Raw genomic sequence first — 22,621 nt, 5'->3', positions numbered from 1 at the left:
GGAAAAAAATCAGTAGAACTCGGGGCCATGACTTGAAGCTCCAGGGAGGAAGACCAATGTCAGGCAGTATTTCTTCACGGAGAGAGTGGTGAATGCATGGAATGCCCTTCCAGAGGAAGTGGTGAAGACTAAAACTGTGAAGGATTTCAAAGGGGCATGGGATAAACACTGTGGATCCATAAAGGCTAGAGGATGGGAATGAAGTGAAGAGCCATGGGGGTGGATTACTGGAGTGGAGGCTACTACATGGTGATTACTACACTTATTCAATAAGCCTTCGCAAGGTTAATGCAACTCCACCATTGCTCTCTGCTTCTAGGGCAAGGAGAAATGTGGAAAAGAGGATTTGCATTTGGACAACAAACAACAAGGACTGAATTTCACAATCTGGATAAACAAATAAGCATGGGGGTTGCTTGCTTAATACGGCGGTTACTACACTAAACCAGTTAAGCCTGATGCATCACTTTGAATGCATATATAGCGTTGCTCTCTGCTTCAACGGCAGGGGGAAAAGGGGGAAATGTGGAAAACAGGATTTACATTCAGACAACAATCCAACAAGGCAATGATCTGTGCAGTCTGGGTAAACAAGCATCAGGGTAACTTGCTTGATGCAGCGGTTACTACCCTTAACCATTAAGCTTTATGCTCACCTTTGATGCAACTCCAACATTACTATCTGCATCAATGGCAGGGGACGGCAGGAAACTTGAATCAAACAGTTACCAAACAAGGGTGGTTGGTGAAACAGATACGTATGGGGAAAATGTGTGGGAGCTTGCTGGGCAGACTGGATGGGCTGATTGGTCTCTTTCTGCCGTCATTTCTATGTTTCTGTATGAGTGCCGCCTCATCCTTCTATTATCCAAAAGAGTAAATAACTGATTCACATTTACCTGTTCTAAACCCTTCATGATTTTATAGATCTCTATCATATCCCCCCTCAGCTGTCTCTTCTCCAAGCTGAACAACTTTAACCTTTTTAGCCTTTCCTCATAGGGGAGCTGTTCCATCCCCTTTATCATTTTGGTCACCCTTCTCCATACCTTCTCCAGTGCAACTATATCTTTTTTGGTTCAGTGACCAGAATTGTACACAGTATTCAAGGTGTGGTCTCACCATGGAGCGATATAGAGGCATTATGACATCTTCCGTTTTATTCACCATTCCTTTCCTAATAATTCCTAACATTGTTTGCTTTTTTGACTGCCGCAGCATGGTGAGCTGATGATTCAATGTATTATCCACTATGAAGCATAGATCTTTTTCCTGGGTGGTATCTCCTAATATGGAACCTAACATCATGTAACTACAGCAAGGGTTATTTTTCCCTATATGCATCACTTGCACTTGTTCACATTTAAATTTCATCTGCTATTTGGATGCCCAATTTTCCAGTCTCACAAGATCCTCCTGCAATTTATCACAATCTGCTTGTGATTTAACTATTCTGAATAATTTTGTATCATTTGCAAATTTGAAAACCTCACTCGTTCTTTCCCTTTCCAGATCATTTATAAATATATTGAAAAGCACCAGCTATTCCCTGTCGATTAATAGCAGTTTATGGACTTCTCCTCCAGGAACTTATCCAAACTTTTTTTTTTTTTTTTTAAATCCAGCCTCACTAACTGCCCTAATTACATCTCTTGGCTTTCACCAGTTTGAACTCTGCCAGCACCTTCCCCTGACAGTAGCAGCTGTCCTCCATTTGTGAAATTTCTGCTGCTTGTGTGTTTGCTCTGCGTACAGTGTTCACTCCTTAAACGATAGCTCCAATATGGATGAGAATTTATGTGGCACAGTCATGAGCAAGATTCTCCCAAGACTCCAGGACCATAGTAAAGTGTTTCAGAGTCTCTCAGGTTATCCCTAAAACATTTCTTCTGGCCTTCCTGAGAGCGCTTTCCTTTCTTTGGCAGTTGCTCATCTGATATCTTAGTGACTTGGCCTGCCTATCGCAGCTGATTTTATCAACACTATGTGAATACTTGGAATGCTAGTCTTTATGGAATCTCATAATCTGGGATCTTTTACTGCCTTCTTATTTGCAGCAAGATCCTCAGACAACCCATGTGAAAGTGGTTCAGCTTCATAGCATGGCATCGAAAAACTGTCCAGGTTTTACATGCATACATTAGGGTTGGCAATACAACCGCTTTTGTAGAGCTTTTGTTTTGTTTGACTGAGGTCTCTTTTCCCACAGGTTTGAATATGGTCCACCAAAGACCACAACCATTTTGGAAATTCTGACAATTTTGATGACTTTATTAATTTGAACTGTATGTGACAGTATACTGACAAGATAGTTGAACTTATAGACAGCAGTAATTGTTTGGTCATTTACTGTCATAGGTTGTGACTGAGCTTTTCATGATGCAATGCTTCTGTCATCTTGATGTTACTTATAAGTTGACAAAAAGCAAGCTGTATTCTGCTGCATGAGACATGGTTTTGACATTCAGGTAAGAGTCATCAGAAACAAAACATCATGGACAGCTGCTTCTTGTAATGTTTTTTTGCCTATGGTCTCCTCAGATTGAAAAGTCCGATATGTGGTGCCAGTCCCAATATGGTAAACTACAAATGGGCAGAATTACACACGACTCTCAAATGTAACATGTAACATCAAACAACATACATGAGAGCCAATCTTTCTTTATTATTCAATAATACAAAATATCGATATTCATTAAATACCCCACATTACATACACAAATACGTAAAGGCACAAGCATTTCCACAAGATCAGAGAATGCAGTGTGCTGAATAGCACTCTAGATGAAACATTCAATTGCCCCATAGAGGCCACAAAGTTCTTGTACAAACGTGAATAACACAATATATGATGTCCTTTTATATTTTTTTCAAAATCATTCAATAACTTGCATCAATATATCCGTTGTTATGGCTGTAATATTGGCACAAACTCTGGCTTGATCTTCCCACTACCATATCTTTGTATTTTTACTATCTTTGCTTCAAAATTTTTGTCAGCATAATCGCAGGTGTCTCATCTCTTTCCCCTTCTGTTAGATGACTCCACCACTACCATTATATATTTTTTTTAACTCTACAAGGGACTCTTGTTTCGCCACTCTACAGCTTCGTCAGGGGCAATCGGCTAGAAAAATTCCCACAAGATCACATCAATATACTGATCATTATACAGCATCAAAAAGCATTAAAAAAAATATACAAATTTAAACCACGGAAGAATATATATAAAGAAAATCAACAACTGACCTGGCGCCCCTCCATATAATTCATCAGAAAAGAATTATACACACTGTTTTGTTAACAATTGAGACTCCGTCTGTATTGAAATAAAACCGAAACCTCACACGCACAATTCATACTTCTCCTAATGTCTCTTGCCAAAGAGAACCCCAAAATGCCATTGTATCACAACCACAAGCTAACTCGCCTATATGTTAAAGACTGCCCAAGTGAATCTATTTAGATACAAGTTTATTAAAAATGTTTGCTATGTCTAATACAGTCGCTTAAATCAAAGTATGCCAATCTACTTTTAAATTTTAATTCTGTTGGTTGAACTGTATTAAGGGTGTATATCCAAAACTGTTCCTGTAAGAAGCCATTCAAGAGAGCTCCTCTGGGCTGCAGATGGTGCTGTGAGCAACTTGACATATCTGTCTAGTGCTCCTCACTGCCTCCTGGTGGTTATCTTGTTTCCTGTATAGGCTTGTACTTCTACTGAGACAGTCTCAGCAGTCAGTTGCCAGAGCTTGGTCCTACCTTCCGGTCCTCGTAATCTGGCTCTGCTTCTGTTTCCAGAAGACTTCAGTAGTGTCTGCTTCTATGTTCAGTTTCCCCATTCGGCATTCTTGCTTGTTCTCCTTGCTGGGTTCCTGGATTTCTGGATAGCTCGTGCTTCTTACCTTGTGTCAGGCTTCTCGTTCCTTGTTCATGTTGGGGGGCTACCCCTGTTTCTCATGCCTCAACGGCCACCTGCACCGGAAGGCTCAACCTGAAGGGAAGGTGGCTGGCTTAGACAGAAATCCATTTACCATTGGTGGCCTGGATTTGACTCTCCTGGAATTAGATTGCTCATTTCTGGGGCAACTCACAGAATACAACCATCACAGTTACCACTGATTGAGTAAAACTTCTCTGTCGTCATCTCGTTTTAAACTCATATAGCTGATCTATTTCCAACAGCGTATTTCAGAAAAAGCATGTTCTCCCTATACAATGTTTACTCCTGGGGGGATTCTGTGCACACACTTTCTGAATTCTGCACATTTATTTTTCAAAATAACACAATTTTTGCAAATTCTTCTGTATTTCAGTGCAATCCAGTCCCTGGCAACTTGACACTGCTGGCAGATGAGCAAAGCTGGCAGGGACTGCTGCAGTTGTTGCTAACCTCTCCACCTGAGTATCCATACCAAGGTCCCTTCATTGCATAGGCTCTGATGCAACTGCACCTCCACCTCTGTGGTGTGGAAGTGGCTTCTCTAATGGTTGCATCATGTACTGCCGTATGGGAGTCTTGGGATGAATCCCCAATATGCTCACTGTCTCTCTTACATGATATCAGACATAAGCTTTCTCTCACATGCCATCTGTCACACACATGTTCTGTCTCCCCACATACAACTCTCTCTCACCCCCCCCCCCCCCACACACACACATACAGACTCCCAGGTAGACACCTACCCACTGGCTCACAACAAACACAAGGGCTCAAACATACAGTGCCAGGGCCTCCTCTTTAGCCCCTCTCTTCCCCCCTTCTTTCTCTGTTTCTCTGTCCCCCTTCTCTCTCTCTCCCTCTTCTCCTTTCTTTCTCCCTCTTCTCCTTTCTTTTTCCCTCTTCTCTTTCCCATTCTCCCTTCCTTCTTCCCCTTTCTCTCTATTTTCGATTGTTTTTAGTTTTAAGCACAGTACAACTTGCTAACCTCGAGCCGCTGGTGCCGTGCTGCGATGCCCCCACTCTCCGTGCGCCACCTGACTTCGCTGTCCCGGATTGGCCGCTGTCCGTGCGCGGCATGCTTCCGTTTTTTTTTTTTTTCCTTTTTCGGGGCAGGTGGAAATCGCGAGGCAATGGTGTGAGAAAGGGCAGCGAGGGAGGAAATCTGCGTGGTGGTGAGGAAATCTGCGGGAACTGCGACAAGGGAAGAAATCTGCGCGAAGGAGGAATTCTGCATTCCTCAGTGGTGCAGAATTCCCCCAGGAGTACATAGTGTTGCAATATAGGGGTTCTTATCTTCTGTATGGATAGGCATCTGCTATGTTTGTTTAGTCTTATTTTTATTGATCTTTTTATATGTTTTATATAACCAAGACTAAAGGGACACACATTATGGCATACACCCATGAAAATAAGCAATCCGTTTGTTTGTGTAGTTTGGTACTTCATTTTTGTCTGGGGACTGCAATTTTGTTCCAATGATTGCTTGCTTGCAGTGTGAGCATGAACCACAGTAGAAATGTCCTGACGATTGTCTCTCTTTTATGGTCAGCCCTCGTAAGGCCTCAGTTGAAGGCAAAACAGTGCAACTCATTAAAAAGTGCTTTGCTATTCTAAGATGTGCCAATACTTTTTAATAATACACTATTGCTCTGGATCTATCTGAATGCATAAGCACGCATTTAGATGTGTTTTTTCTTTTGCTGGCTGGTATGATGAGGTCTTGATTAGCAAACAGTGCACTTCTGTATGCTGATTTGATGGCTCTGAGAATGGATGTCCTCTGTTTTGTCATCTCCTGAGCCTGGTCTTTAAATTTGCTGTCCTATAAACACAAACATCTGAGTCATTAAAAACTAGCTAATAGGTAAGCTTAACCGTAGTGTAGTCATTGGGGTTGAACACTTTCAAACCTTAATATATTGTTCTGTAGGTTTGTGATGAATAGATGTGCAAATTCTATTATCTCTTTTTGCCATTTGGAAGGGCAATGATGTAGCGTTATCTCCCATGGTGAACTTCAAGTTGGAATCTAGTGAGTTAATCCATGTATAAAACTGACTTGATGGTTCTTCTAACTTTTTCCAGTTGAAAAATACATCTGTATGTCTTTTCTAGATGGACATGTTTTCATACCATTTAGATGCATATATGTATTTCTCCTTGAATTCAGACATGTAAACGTTAGCTATGTTTCAGGCCATGGGAAATGCCTCTAGCTGATAATATTGGTCTGCCTCAGAAGAGAGAGAAAGATTTGTGCACTTTTGGGGCAATATTTATTTATTTTGATTTTTATATTCCGCTTTTTGGCATTTCAAAGTGTACATCAAAGCGGGTAGGCAACAGACTGTAAATTGACTTTCCTAGCATATGTAGCCAGATGGACTTAGGACCAATGGGTTATACTCCCCTGCCAACAGATGGAGAAGGAGTCAGGCTTCAAAGCTGACGTCACCCTAGATACACCCCTGCAGAGACATCAGCCCTTCAGTATCTCTCCATCTCCAGCAGATGGTGGATGTACTTCTCCCTATGGGGATCGCAGTACTTTTTGGTTGGAGAAAAAATTGAGCCCTGCTCTCCTGCGGTGATACCTAAAGGTCCCCACCCCAGTTGAGAATTCCTGAGGTGATTTCCAAGATCCCTCAGAGGAGTGCCTTGGTCCTGTAACACGTTCCTGGCGTGAACGTTGCTGCTGAAGCAGCTGGTGCAGAAAGCCAAGCACTGCGGTGATGGCACTGGAAATCTGGGCACTTAAAATTTTAAGCACGAGCTGACTAAATACGCAGTTTCCGTCGCCAATGGCTCCGGCAGCAAAGAAAATTAAGTGCCTTTCTCTTTGCACTGCTTGTCATATTAGGGCTGCACAGTCTGACCTGGATTCTTGCTTGTGTCAGCACTGTGAGGAAGCCCAGGGAGAGTTGGCCTCCCCAGACTTTGCGAAGCCTTGCTCTTCCCATACAGAGGATGGGTCAGCAACAGCCTTAACTGGAAGTACCCCGGATCAGAGTAACCCCGGGACGGAGTCATCCATGGGAGAGGGAAATTCAGAAGCACCTATCCCAATACCTTCTGGGCTAGGCATAGACCCGGCTGCCTTCTCTTGGGTGGAATTTTTTTCAAGCCTTTCAAGCCTTCATACAGGCGCTATCTGCTACCTCACTTGCTCCTATCCGGACGGAGCCTCAGACGGTAAGGGCCCCCGCCCCCCCTCCCCCCAGTCCTATCGGCAGTCCTCGCATGCTTCGCCTCACCAAAGATATCCCTGGCAGGGACCTGGACGGCACGGACTAAGACAAGGATACAGATTCCTTGGAAGATGGGGAAATTCCCCCTGGTTTAGAAACATATCTGACCATGTTATAGTTTTTCCATAGAATTGCTGGCCCTGGTTTCCCAGACCCTGAAGATGCTGGGAGTTCCGGGGTGGACTCTATGATGGAACCAAAGAAGAATCCCATCCTGATTTCCCTTCGGGAAAACCTCTTGCTACTTTCCAGTACTGGAAGTGATCCAGGAGTTGATTGACCTGGATCGGGATGCCCCAGAAGCAAGTTTTAAAGGTGGACAAGCATTAGAAGCTCTATACCCACTGGTTCCAGCAGTGAGAGAATGTTTGTTTCCCTAAAGTGGATGTGCTGGTCTGTGCCGTCTCTAAGTGAACAACTATCCCAGTGGAGGGAGGAGTGGCCTTAAAGGATGTGCACAATAGCAATGATCTTACGGATTGCTTCTTGTGCCCTGGTAGCTCGTTCATGCCTGCAACTCTCTCAGAGGGTGGATGACTCAGGAGCAAATTTCAGAGTGGTTATAGAACCCACCATCTATGCCTTTTTAGTTGACGCAGGCTTGGACCTAGTCCGTACTTTGGTCAGAGGAGTGGTCTCAATGGTGGCGGTCAAGATAGCTATGGCTGCAGAACTGGTCAGCAGCCGCAACTTCCAAGGCAAATCCCTCCTCTTTAAAGGATCCCTACTCTTTGGAAGCGAATTGGAAAAGCTGGCCAGTAAATGGATCGAATCTCCAGTTCCCTGGCTACCAGAAGATAAAGAGAAAGCTGTTACAGCACCCCTCTTCCATGAGGGGTCGATTCAGGAGCTCCCAACTGATGAGTGGGCCTGAACAGAAAACCAACATGGAGAAGGAAATCCCCAGAATCCTCGGGTTTTCTTAGCCTGCTTTGGCTGAATGAACTCCAAAGTGACTTGCTGAGAATGACTTGCAGAAAGCTAATGATATCTGGACATGCAATTAACCTGGCTCCAAAATGATGCTTATTCATAAGGTCATACAAAGAAGAAACCAACGGTGGGAGAAGTCTCTGTCCTTTGGGAAGTCTCAGTCCTTTTGCAGTTGACAGCCCAAGAGAGGAGCAGGCTCAGGTTCAAGTTCATCCTGAATCCCCAAATGTTTTGCCGACCCACCCTCCAAATGAGGCGATAGGGGGGTCGACTGTCCCTCTTCTACCAACGGTGGGCCGAGATCACTTCGGATAAATGGGTACTGGAGGTTATATAAGAAGAATATACACTGGAATTTTGCAGCAATCCTTGGGACATATTCATGATATCTCCTTGCCACTCCCATCACAAGAAGCAGGCAGTGGAGACTACCCTGTGAAGGCTCTTCAGGATGAGGGCTATAATCCCAGTACCTGCACCCCAGGAAAATAAAGGGCATTATTCCATCTATTTCATTGTACCCAAGAAGGAAGGTTCCTTTTGCCCCATCCTGGACCCCAAGAGCATCAACCAACATCTACGAGTGATTAATTTCTGCATGGAAACACTACACTCCGTCATAATGGCTGTACAATCAGGAGAGTTCTTAACCTACCTGGACCTATCAGAGGCCTACTTACATATTCCAATCTGGCAAGAACATTTTCTAAGATTATGATGGTTGTAGTGGCAGCATTGAGAAAAGAGGGAATCCGGGTGCACCCGTACTTGGACGACTGGTTGATCCAGGCAAAGTCTATCTCTGGGTGACCAATGGGGAAGACCACCTTGCTTCAGGAACTCAGGTCGTAAACCTGGACAAAAACAGTCTCAAATCCTCTCAGTCCTTGGAATATCTGGGAGTCCAGTTCGACACCAAGCAGAGCAAGGTCTTCCTCCCGACCTCGCAGATAAGAAATTGATATCCCAAGTGCATCTGTCGATGAGCATGGTACGCCCGACAGTGTGGAGCTATCTTCAAGTCCTTGGTTTGGCGGCAACCCTAGAAGTAGTGCCGTGGGTGAGGGCACACATGCGACCACTTAAATGCTCCCTGCTGTCATGTTGGAACCCACAGTCTCAAGACTATTCAATTTGCCTCCACTCACCGATGGAAGTATGCTCTCAGCTCACTGGTAGCAGCAAGAAGCTGATCTGGGCAGGGGTGTACCCCATGCTCTCGAAATTGGCTGGTCCTCACGACAGACGCGGGCCTTTGGGGCTGGGGAACTCACTGTCAGGAACTGACGGCCCAGGGATGTTGGACCAAGGAAGAGGCCCTCTGGAACATAAACCGCCTGGAAGCCCGGGCAGTCAGATTGGCGTGTCTACAATTCAGCCACAGACTCCAGGGTCAAGCAGTCCATGTAATGTCTGACAATACAATGACAGTAGCCTACATTAACCGCCAGAGTGGAACCAAAAGCCATCAAGTCACAGGAGATAGATCTCTTTATGGAATGGGCTGAAATATACCTATAGATGGACTCAGCCTCCCACATTGCAGGAAAAGACAACAGAGTAGACTTTCTAAGCAGGGAGAATCTGGATCCAGGAGAGTGGATGTCGGCCAAAGCCTTTCAGCTGGTAGTAGATCGCTGGGGTCTCCCATCCATCAACCTGCTGGCTGCATCTCACAATGCGAAGGTTCCCCTATCCTTCAGTCTCAGAAGAGATCAGTGGGCCCTGGGGATCGACGTTCTCGTTCAGACCTGGCTGGAAGAGGAGTTGCTATATGCCTTCCCTCCATGGCCCCTGCTGGACAGGGTCATTCGCAGAATCAAGCACCACAGAGGATTAGTCCAACTAGTAGCTCCCGATTGACCCAGGCGTCCGTGGTATGCGGACATGCAGAGACTCCTGGTGGAGACCCCCCCCCCCCCCCCCCCATGCCTCCCTCCTCACAGGGACCTGCTACAGCAGGGACTGGTCCTTCATGAGGATCCAACTCTATTCTATCTTATGGTCTGGCTCTTGAGAGGGTTTGCCTGATGAAGTGAGAATATTCGGCGGCAGTACTAGCCACCATACTCCGAGCGCGGAAGTTCTCTACATCCATAGCATATGTACAGGTCTGGAGAATATTTGAGGCCAGGTAATGGTTCTCTCCTGTTTCAGGGGCGAGGTGAACAGAACCTGCCTGTTGCCTCATCTGGAAATGGCCTGTTTTCCGAAAGGGGTGAAGCACCTCTGGCCACCCCTATGGTGGTCGGCTCCCTTGTGAAATTTTAATCTAGTATTGGGGTTTTTGGCAGGGCCCTCCTTTCGGCCGCTGCACAGTTTTTCCTTGTGTTTATTAACCTCCGAACTACAGGCATTGTCGTGTCGGGAACCATTCTTCTGGATGACTTTAGGAACATTACAGCTTCGTACCATTCCATCCTTCTTGCCTAAGGTAGTCTGAGTTTTTTTTATTTGAATCCATTCCATTCCCATCCCTAGATAAGCACAAGGACGTGAAAGAATACCGCCTTCTCCGTCATTTGAATATCAGACTTTTGGTGCAGTATCTGGAAGTTTCAGAACCGGTCCAAAAGACGGACCGCCTGTTTGTCCTTCATGGTGGAAAGAAGCAGGGCGAATCAGCTTCACGGGCTACTAAGCTCACTGGATTAAGGAGTTGGTCACAGGAGTCTATGTGGAGGCAGGAAAGCCATTACCCTTTCAGTTTAAAGCTCATTTCTCTAGGGCTTAGATGATATCATGGGCGGAAGCCAGACTACTGTCTCCCGTCGACATCTGCCAAGAGGTGACATGGTCCTCTTTGCACACCTTCTCCCAGTTCTATCACGTGGATGTTCAGGCCCGAGAGGGTGCAGCCTTTGCAAGGGCAGTGTTAACCGGACTGCGGGCAACCTCCTACGTGATTAGGAGTAGCTTTTGTACATCTCATTGATCCTGAGTCCATCTGGCTACACGCCAGGAAATGGAGAAATTACTTACCTGATATTTTTGTTTCCTAAGTGTAGACAGATGGACTCAGCATCCTGCTCACGGCTGCCCAAGAGCAGTGCCAAGGATTCGCCTGTGGAGTGGATATAGATTCCAAGAAATTATGGGTAAGCAGTCATCTGGTCCCTAGATCAGGGCATGTATAATCTTACTGGGGTTCAGTGTTCATGTTTAGTTGAGTACAGTTAAGGTTATCTGTTTTTAATCACAGTGTCTTTTGAAGAGAATACTGCAGGGGTATATGAAAGTGATGTCCACTTTGAAACCTACACTAAGGAAAACAAAATTATCAGGTAAGTTATTTCTCCATTGACAATTGGGTCGTAGCCCACTGCTCTAACCACTAGGCTGCTACTCCACTCCAATACTGGAGAGGTTGAATAACTATCTCTAGAAAACCAATTCCTTTTTAGTGAGGAAATTTTGTTCTGCTACTATATTTAGAAAATCCTCAACTGTGACTGTCTCTGCTGTAAATCGCAAGAGATTTTTTTTTTCTAATACTCTTTGTTGGCCAGTTGTCTATTCCTCTCAATTTCATTTTGTGTGCATTGTAAAATGACTACTCCACCTTCCTTGCTGATGGATTTAATTACCACATTGTGATTGGATTTTAATTTTTTATGGCTATATGCTCTTCCTTTATTAAATAAAAAAAACAAACCCAAAAACGTTGTTTCAGTAATACTATGTTTTGAAAAGTCAACAAGTGAGGATCTACAGTGCCTTCCAGCCATGCGATCTTGATTGATTGTCCTCAGAGCATCATAGAAATTCTTTATATCATTCCTGTCTGTATAAGACTGAATCTCATCTGACTTGGGGTTTATGTTCAACAGTCTTCTTGATGATGATGTTAAGGTTGCTTTTTTGGATGCTGGCATGCTATCTTTGTAAAGTCGTCATTTCTCTTAGGACAATCAGAATAGTCCTGACCAGTAGGCGACGTCATCGAACAGAGCCTGGGCTGCATCTCTTCAGGAGCTTCCAGAGCTTTTTACATGCTCCTATTGATTGTGTGTGGGATGACTCAAGTCCTTGCTGCTCTCCCCTTCAGTTTGTTCTTGCCTGCAGGTCCCCAAGGGCATGATTCTCTTCACTTAGATGATTTTATTCATGTTTTTTTGGATTAAGTAGTGGGATCGCTTTGTTTAGTCCATTTAAAATCACAGAAATAAAGGTTTAATTAAAAAAGAATAAAAAATCAAGCAATACCTTTTCAATGGTCTAACTTAAATACATTTCTTGTTTCAGCTCTCAGGTGTTAACGTTCCTTTCCTCAGTTCCAAACTGAATGAGCAGAAGATGATATTGCCAGAAAATATAAGTGAATCATAAAATGCATTACAAATAGTAGTGTGAAAAGCAAGGGGCTAGGTTGGGGGTTTGACGTGTTAGTGATAAGGTGGAAGGCAGTAAGATTATTGCTGGTAGTGAATTAAGATTTCCTTCAAACTTTCTGTTTTTCAGTATTTTCCCTTGTGTGAATCTTCAGGTGCCTTCTGGTTTGGCTTGTTCCTTTAGTTAGGTTTTTTCAACAAGTCTTCAGAGAGGAAAGTTCTACTCTTCATTTGTTACTATCCATTCCCACCACGACGGCGAAAAAAACCTAGCTAACATCATCAACTGCTCCCTCACTTTCGGCAAAGTCCCAGATCCCCTCAAACTTGCCGTTGTGAAACCCCTCCTAAAAAAAACCCTCCCTTGACCCTTCTGACCCGGCAAACTATCGGCCCATCTCCAACCTTCCCTTCCTTGCGAAAGTCCTCAAGAAAGTAGTCAATTCCCAGCTCACCGACTACCTCGAGGACCACAGCCTCCTGCACCCCTCACAATTCAGATTTCGGAAAGGCCGAAATACCGAGAATCTCCTCTTAGCCATTACCGACACCATACTCATCGGACTAGACCAAGGAAAATCTTTCTTACTGGCCCTACTAGATATATCAGCAGCCTTTGACACTGTCAATCATCAAATCCTTATCACACGCTTGACAGAGATAGGCATTACCGACACAGCACTAGACTGGCTCACCTCTTACCTTACGAACAGAGAATACCTTATAAAACTCGATAACCATGAATCCTGTCACATTCCCCTCAGACAAGGCGTCCCACAGGGATCTTCCCTATCCTCCACCCTCTTCAATATATACCTCCTCCCCCTCTGCAACTTACTATCAAACCTAGGCCTGGACTTCTTCCTATACGCTGATGATGTACAAGTACTCATACCCATTCAGAAAACACTCAATGAAACCATCCTTTTCTGGGAATCTTGTCTAGTCAGCATCAACTCCCTACTAACCGACCTTCACCTTGCTCTCAATACAACCAAAACCGAGCTCCTCTTTATATCCAAGCAACCTGAACACGACTCCTCCACCACGCCACCGCCCCCCCTCATCTCTCCCACACTACCCCTCTCCGTAAGAGACTTGGGAGTCACACTCGACCAACACCTGAACTTCAAGCCACACATCAAGTCCCTTCTTAAAGCAGGCTTCTACAAACTCCAGTTCCCTGTACGTACCAGGATCAGTCCAGACGGTGGGTTATGTCCCCCGTCCAGCAGATGGAGTCAGATCAGAGCTCGAGAGTGCCACCTCATATAGCAGCGCACCCTCTGCTGGAGCTCAGTATCATTCTGACTCCAGCAGATGCGAGTTGGGGAAATCAGTGCTTCCCCAGTGTGACAGGTTTTTTGGTTATTTTAGCTCTTTTCTCAGTTCTTCCTGTCATGTCTTATTTCTTTTAACAATTTGGATCTAGTTGTATAAAAAAAAAAAAAAAAAAATTTAACTTTAATTTCTGAGGAGGCGTGCTTTTCTCTGCTCTGTCTCCTTCCTGTGCTACCTCTCAGTCCCTTTCAGGGTTCGTTTGGGGGGTAAGTTTTCTACTTTGTGCAAGTTTTTATTTGCAGCTAATTTTCCTGGACGGTCCCGCGGCCCGGCAGCCTTTTCGCGGGCCTGGGCGCGCCGGCAGAAGGGACCTTCCCGCCGGCGCTTGCGGACTCGTCGGGCGGGTTGTGAAGGCCTTTAGGCCCCCCCGCGGTGCGCTTCGTTTTTGGCCCCCCCCGCGGCGTTTGTTTCTAGCGGCGCTGGCATGCCGCGTTTCTCCCGTTGCGAGACCTGCGGCGACCCGGGGTCTCGTTTTTCGCGGGAGGGTGTGTGTCCACGTTGCCTCCCCGAGGGGGAAGGTGAAGCGCACGCCTCGGGCTCGCTCCCGACGCCATCCTCCCCGCAGCCCGGGCAGCGAGGGCCGGCCACTTCATCGCCGATGGCGGGAAAGGCGGCCATTTTGGAACAGGATCTGAGCGCAGGAAATTCGCCGGAGGAGATAGGGGCTGTTAGGGGGCCCCCCGCCTACATCGTTGTCCCGAGGAAGGTCGACCCGCTCATCCACCCCCAGGGGATGCTGCTGCTGCTGCGCCTCCCGGGCTGCCCTTTTTCGCCCCGGACTTTATTCTCAAGATGCACACAGCTTATTTACAGGGCCTGGCAGCCCCGGGAGGTGTTCCAGCAGGTCCTCCTGCTCCAAAGATTCCTAAGCTCACAGTTCCTCCCTCCGGGTCCCTGACCCCGGCTGGGGCAGTTCCGGGGACCTCTGCTTTGCCATCTCAGCCACGGTTGGTAGGAGCGGCTTCCACGTCGGGGGTTGACCCCTTGGATCCTCCGGACCCTGCACACCCGGAGGGACAGGCGGAGGGCGACGATCCTCGCGCTCTTCGCATTTTCCACAAAGAGGAGCTGGAGGATCTCCTCCAGCAGACCCTGCAGGAGTTGGATCTGGATCCACCTCCGGATCCTCCGGCACCAGTGACCCCGGCGATTGCGACCTCATCAAAAAAAGGGGATCCAGTTCTGGCTGCACTCCGGCCTAGAGCGAAGGCTTTCCCAGTGCATGAGTCTTTTCTACAGCTTCTCACTGGGGAATGGGACGTCCCTGAGGCGTCCTTGAAGGTCACCCGTGCCATGGAAAAACTTTATCCCTTACCGGAGGATTTTTTGGATTTCATTCGTTTCCCTAAAGTGGATTCGGCGGTCTCAGCGGTGACGAAACGGACCACGATCCCCGTCACGGGCGGGACAGCCCTACGGGACACGCAGGACCGCAAGCTGGAGACGTTCCTTAAGAAGGTATTTGAAGTTTCGGCCTTGGGAATGAGGGCCGTCATGTGCAGCTCTTTGACTCAGAGGGCCAGTCTCCTGTGGGTTCAACAGCTTTTAACGTCCCAGCAGTTGCCTCCGGAGGAAGCCGCCCAGGCCGACAGCCTGGAATCTGCCATTGCTTACGGAGCTGATGCCCTATATGATCTTTTCCGGGTTCTTGCTCGGTCCATGGTTTCTGTGGTGGCAGCACGAAGGCTCCTGTGGCTGCAGAATTGGTCTGCGGATGCCTCGTCCAAGTCGAGCCTAGGTTCTATGCCCTTTCGGGGGAAGTTTCTCTTCGGCAATGATCTCGATGAAATCATCAAGTCGCTGGGTGAGAACTCGGTACATCGACTGCCTGAAGACAGGCAGCGTCCTTACCGGGCATTTGCCTCCTCTAGGACCAGGGCTAGGGCGCAACGACGTTACAGGTCGTACCGACAGCCTGGTTCTCGTACAGCTCCCAGTAGATCGCAGCCTTGGTCCCGTTCCTTTCGCGGGCGGCGTCCCGCGAGAGAGGCCTCGGGACAGGGACATTCCTCCACCAAGCCTTCCCAATGATGCCAGAGCGACCCACTCCTCCAGTCCGCCAATCGGGGGCAGACTCTCGGCATTCTTCGAGGAGTGGGTAAGGATAACCTCAGACCAGTGGGTGCTGGACACCATACAACACGGTTACGCCTTGGACTTTGTCCGTCCGCCAAGAGACAGGTTCGTCTTCTCTCCTTGCGGCTCCGATCTCAAGCGGATGGCGGTTCAACAGACGTTGGACCGACTCCAAGACATCGAGGCTGTTGTTCCCGTTCCCTTCGCCGAGGTGGGCTCAGGCCATTATTCCATCTACTTCGTAGTTCCCAAAAAGGACGATTCGTTCAGACCCATACTGGACTTAAAGGAGGTAAACCGCTCGCTGCGGGTCAGTCGGTTCCGCATGGAGACGTTACGGTCGGTAATTGCAGCAGTCCACCAGGGGGAGTTCCTGGCTTCTCTGGATCTGACAGAGGCGTATCTACACATCCCTATACGTCCGGACCACAGACGTTATCTACGCTTCAAAGTTCTGGATCAGCATTTTCAATTCCGGGCTCTTCCTTTCGGACTCGCGACGGCCCCACGAACTTTCACCAAGATCATGGTAGTGGTGGCAGCGGCCCTTCGACGGGAGGGGATCTTAGTATATCCCTACCTGGACGACTGGCTGGTGCGGGCAAAGTCCTTCTCACATGGACAGGCTTCGGTGACCAGAGTTTTGGAGGTGCTTCGCTCCCTAGGCTGGGTGGTGAATCTGTCCAAGAGCTCCCTAGTTCCCTCTCAGCGATTGGATTTTCTGGGAGCAACCTTCGACACTCAGCAGGGAATGGTCTTCCTCCGAGCGGACAAGGCCCTCTCCTTGAGGGAGCACATCAGGCTCTTCGCGTCTTTGACGGAACCTACCGCTTGGAATTATCTACAGCTTCTGGGAGTGATGGCATCCACCATAGACATGGTTCCCTGGGCATTTGCACACCTTCGCCCTCTGCAGGCGTCCCTGCTCTCACGTTGGAAACCGGTGTCCCAGGAGTATCACGTGATTCTGCCTCTTCCTCAGTTGGCTCGCGACAGCCTAGAGTGGTGGCTGGTCCCGGATCACCTGGCTCGCGGCGTTTCTCTAGCAGTCCCATCTTGGGTGGTGGTGACCACAGACGCCAGCCTCGTGGGGTGGGGCGCCGTCTGCGAGCGCAGCGCCATACAGGGGACATGGTCTCCGGTGGAGGCGAGGTGGCCGATCAATCGTCTGGAGACCAGGGCAGTGCGCCTCGCGCTGCAACGTTTCCTCCCTCTGCTTCAGAACAAGGAGGTACGGGTTCTCTCGGACAACGCGACCACTGTGGCTTACATCAATCGTCAAGGAGGAACGAGAAGCGCTCAGGTTTCAGCCGAAATCGCGCCCCTGATGGCATGGGCAGAACTTCACCTGCTTCGGCTCGCGGCCTCTCACATTGCCGGCGTGGACAATATTCAGGCAGACTATCTGAGTCGACAAAGACTGGACCCCGGCGAATGGTCTCTCTCCGACGAGGCGATGGCTCTCCTGGTTCGTCGCTGGGGAACCCCTCGACTGGACTTGATGGCGACCGCGGGCAATGCCAAGGCTCCGCGCTTCTTCAGTCGCAGAAGGGAACGGGGGGCAGAGGGGGTGGACGCTCTCGCTCTGCCGTGGCCGGAAGTTCAGCTGCTCTATGTTTTTCCTCCTTGGCCCTTGGTGGGCAAAATACTTCGCAGAATAGAGAATCACAGCGGCCCCGTGATTCTCGTAGCGCCGGAGTGGCCGCGTCGGCCTTGGTTTGCAGACCTGCTGCACATGTCGGTGGACGGTCCGATCCGGCTGAGTCACCTTCCCCGGCTCCTCCGACAGGGACCGGTATCTTTCGAGCAGGCGGCACTCTTTTGTCTTGCGGCCTGGCTTTTGAACGGCGCCGCCTCCGCCGCAGAGGCTATCCAGAGGCGGTAATCTCCACGATGCTCAGGGCACGCAAGCCTTCCACTTCCGTGGCCTACGTTCGCGTGTGGAAGGTTTTCGAGTCTTGGTGTGTCGACCATGGAGCCCGGCCCACGGAGGCGACGGTCCCATTGATCCTTCAATTCTTGCAAGATGGTCTGGATAAGGGACTGGCATATAATTCTCTCCGAGTACAAGTTGCGGCTCTGAATGTCCTGGTACAGACAACAGTCTCCCTGCCTCTCCAACCGGATATCGCACGTTTCCTGAAGGGGGTCCGTCATTTGCGGCCACCGGTCAGGGATCCCTGTCCGTCGTGGAGCCTCAACCTGGTTCTTCGAGTCCTGGCGGGCGCGCCTTTCGAGCCTCTACAGGGCGCGTCGCTGAAGGACCTCACTATGAAGACCGTTTTTCTGGTGGCGATCTGCTCTGCCCGCCGCATTTCGGAACTGCAGGCTCTCTCCTGCAGGGAACCTTACCTACGCATTTCGGAAGCGGGGATCTCGCTTCGTACGGTCCCGTCTTTTCTTCCAAAGGTGGTTTCTTCCTTCCACATGAATCAAACGGTGGAGCTCCCGGCGTTCTCTCCTGTGGATTCGAAGTCTCTTCGTCATTTGGACGTCAGGCGGGTGCTCCTCCACTACCTAGAGGTTACCAATGCCTTTCGCGTTTCCGATCACCTGTTTGTGCTCTGGTCGGGGCCTAAAAAGGGCTCCGCCGCGTCAAAAACGACCATCGCCCGCTGGATTAAGGATGCCATTTCAGCGTCTTATATTGGGTCCGGTCGGGATCCGCCTAGGGGCGTCAGAGCTCATTCTACACGCTCTCAAGCTGCGTCTTGGGCAGAGTCTCGTGCGGTCTCTCCTCAGGAGATCTGCCGGGCAGCGACGTGGAAGTCACTGCATACCTTCGCTAGACATTATCGGCTACACCTACCGCCTTCGCCTTCTGAGCACTTTGGCGATCAGGTTATCCGAGCAGGGCTCTCAGGGGCCCACCCGGTTTAGGGAAGCTTTGGTACATCCCACCGTCTGGACTGATCCTGGTACGTACAGGGAAAAGAAAATTATTCCTTACCTGCTAATTTTCATTCCTGTAGTACCATGGATCAGTCCAGACGCCCACCACTTTGGGACTGTGAACCTCTGCTCGGCCTTGTATCTGTAGCTGTCTCTTTCTTTTTTCTTCCTAAGGGGATTGGTACAGCTCCTCATAGGTTTCACTGTTTCGACCTCGTTCTGGGTCGTACATGTTCTTGTTCTTGATGTTTACTTACGTCAGTTGTTTGATCCAAATTGTTTTTTGTTTCTTGCTCTTTTGGGCTTTGTTATACATGATACTGAGCTCCAGCAGAGGGTGCGCTGCTATATGAGGTGGCACTCTCGAGCTCTGATCTGACTCCATCTGCTGGATGGGGGACATAACCCACCGTCTGGACTGATCCATGGTACTACAGGAATGAAAATTAGCAGGTAAGGAATAATTTTCTTATCCTTAAAAAGCTCAAGCCTTTACTCCATACTCAAGATTTCAGATTAGTCCTACAGTCCACTATTTTCTCCAAAGTGGACTACTGCAATGCCCTTCTACTAGGCCTTCCATACTCCACCATCAAACCACTTCAAACTCTTCAGAACGCCATGGCACGAATCCTTACAAACACACGTAGAAGAGAGCATATTACACCTATCCTAGTTGACCTGCACTGGCTGCCCATCCAATTCCGCGCCCAATATAAGACCCTAACTATTCTACACAACACTCTCTACAAAAACAACTCCCCCTGGCTTAAGGAAATGCCCCACTTCCACCTCTCAACCCGCCAGACAAGATCCACATCTACAGGCACCCTCCACACCCCTCCCCCCTCAAAACAGCCCGCCTCTCCACCACCAGAGAAAGAGCCTTCACCATTGCAGGCCCCGCCCTCTGGAACTCCCTCCCCACACACCTCCGTCTTGAACCCTCACTACCCAACTTCAAAAAAGGCATTAAGACCTGGCTCTTCAGACAGGCCTACCCCGAACCCAACCCCTCGTAGCCTACCCCCCTAGTCACAGTACCGCCCACCACCCACCCACCCTATACCCCCCCCACCTTACACTTTACCGCACCCCATCTACCTTACAACCTGTACAATCTGCATGTTAAAAGTTAAAATTAATTGTCTTTCTTCTCCTGCCATAACTGCTGTAAATAAGCATATATATATGTTCCTCATAACTTGCCATAACTACCGTAAATAAGCCTCCATATATATACTCCATACAATCCATATTTCCTTCATTATCCGCTGTAACTTTGTGACAATGTTTATCCCTCATTTATTGCCTCTCATGTAAATAATGTTACGTTCCTTTTAATTTCTCAGCTGCTATCTTCTTCCTCCTTTACTTTCCCCCCTCTCCCCCCCCCCCCCCTTTTTCTCAAACCTGCTCCATCTCCCACTCCCTGTTTTTTGTAATTTCCTCCTTTCGCAAGTTTATTGTAAACCGGCGTGATGTGCTCGCACGAACACCGGTATATTAAAAGCTGTTAAATAAATAAATAAAAATAAATCTAAAGGCAGTGAAAAAGAAAATTGGCTCAGTAAAGTGTAACATATCCACAAAAAGCATTGCAATGCCACCTGTCTCCAGTTCTGAACAAACAGTAGCAAGAGGTACTTTGGATGCTCCTTTCCCAACACATTTTCCCTGCTAATTCAGGGACAGATGCCCAACAAATCCTGACATTGGAGATGCTAGTGTTATACTAACTTCAAACACCAGCGGCAGCAAAACTGAGAGCTCCTCTTTCAAATAGCTCCCCATCCCACATAGAAACAGTCATCTCAGCAGACCAGATAGCCAAATCACCCAACTTGCTGTATTAACGTAGTTTAGCCGGCACCTCAGGGCTCTTGTTCAGAAGTCTGCTTTGTCAGCCATCTTGTGTTCTACCAGTATGTTTGAATTTCAGTAAAGCTTCTATCGCTATCCCACATAGGGTCAAAAATAGAGCAGTGGGCTGCCAGGATGTTGACTGCGTTAGAAACTGATTGTCAGCGCAGTAGCAGTGCTGTGCTCTGCCATGCAATTTGATCCCTGAGTTGAGTTTTTTGCTCCCCAGGCAGCATTCACAGCCCCCGGGATGGAGAGTGAGCATGTCACGATCATTGCTCAAGGGTGACACCTAATGGCTGGATTCAGAGTTCATGATTGCAGGTTTCCGGAAGGTCCAAGCCCAGGACTGTTGCTGCAATGACCAGACTTGGTACCCTGGGATTCGTGGAGAGAAAATCCCTGGATATTTGCAAAAAGAAGGTTCATGGCACCAGGATCCTGAATCTTGGTTCTGTTTGAGCTTGGGGCCCAAAGGAGCAGGGGGAAAACTGCCAGGTATTAAAACACAAACAAACAAAAAAACTGATGGGGAGAGGCATGTGACATTGACTGCAAGGAAAGAGTGGGGTACTGATTCTACTCACTTTTTCATAAATATTGTAGAGAAGTTAGTGCGAAAGGCTGTTTTTTGTTGCACATGGTACTAAGATCTTCAATAAAGTAGATACTCCTAATGGAGCAGACAAAATGAAACAATCTAAGAAAGGTTGTGATTTGGTCAAGTATTTGGCAGCTAAGATTCAATGCAAAAAAATGAAGAGTCTTTTTTTTCATTTCAAATGAGAAAGCCCAGGGAGTAGTACATGGTGGGGAGGGGGATGATGTGAGAGATACTAATATGCACCAAACACAAGAGGGATCTGGTGAGTTCAAGATGCGAAGCAGTGCCACAAGACAATGGCTAGAGCCAACAAAATGTTAGGTTACATAAAAACTTAAGAATTGCCATACTGGGTCAGACCGAGGATCCATCAAGTACAGTATACTGTTTCCAGCAGGGGTCAATCCAGGTTACAAGTACCTGGCAAGATCCCAAACAATAAATAGATCCCATGCTGCATAATGCTCATGGATAAGTAATGACTTTTCCCAAGTCTACCTATTTAATAACAGTTTATGGACTTCTCCTCTAGGAACTTGTCCAAACCTTTTTTTTAAACCCAGCTATGCTAACTGCTTTTTTTAAAACATCATCCGGCAATGAATTCCAGAGCTTAATTGTATGTTCAGTGAAAAATAATTTTCTCTGATTGTTTTAACTATGCTACTTGCTAACTTTACGGGTGTCCCCTAGTCTTTGTATTTTTTTTAAAAGAGTAAATAACCAATTCACATTTACCCATTCTATTAAACTCATATTGTAGACCTCTAACATATCCTCACTCATCAGTTGTCTCTTCTCCAGCTGAACAGCTATAATACTTTTACCCTTTTGTCATAGGGGAGCCATTCCATCCCCTTTATCATTTTGGTTGCCCTTCTCTGTACCTTTTCCAGTTCATCTATATCTTTGAGATGCAGTGATCAGAATTGCACATGGTACTCTAGGTGTGGTCTCAGCAAGAAGCGATATAAAGGTATTATGACGTTCTCCATTTTATTCTCCATTCCTTTCCTAAAAATTCCTAACATTTTGTTTGCTTTTTTGACCGCTGCTGCACATTTAGCCGAGGATTTCAAAGTATTGTCTACCTTGATGTGCAGATCCTTTTCCTGGATGGTAATTTCTAATATGGAACCTAACATCGTGTAATTACTGTGTGGGTTACTTTTCCCTATGTGCATCACTTTGCACTTCACATTAAATTTCATCTGCTATTTGGATGCCTAGTCTTGCATGGTCCTCGTGCAATTTCTCACAGCCCATTTATGATTTAGCAACTAGGAATTATTTTGTCATCTGCAGATTTGTTTACCTCACTCATAGTTTCCTTTTCCAGATTTATAAATATATTATAAAGTACCAGTCCCAGTACAAATCCAGGGGCACT

General features: G+C 47.4%; 1 protein-coding gene across 1 annotated transcript in view; it reads left to right on the top strand.

Moving 5' to 3' along the window:
• The window catches only part of PDPR (pyruvate dehydrogenase phosphatase regulatory subunit), a 136,517-nt gene that overhangs the window by 34,468 nt on the left and 79,428 nt on the right, over window positions 1–22,621 (top strand). The window lies entirely within an intron of this gene.

This window comes from Rhinatrema bivittatum, chromosome 7 (genome assembly GCF_901001135.1).
Source record: "Rhinatrema bivittatum chromosome 7, aRhiBiv1.1, whole genome shotgun sequence".
NCBI classification, from domain to species: domain Eukaryota; kingdom Metazoa; phylum Chordata; class Amphibia; order Gymnophiona; family Rhinatrematidae; genus Rhinatrema; species Rhinatrema bivittatum.
Note: the sequence above shows the minus strand (reverse complement) of the source record. Positions and strands in the feature narration are given on the sequence as shown.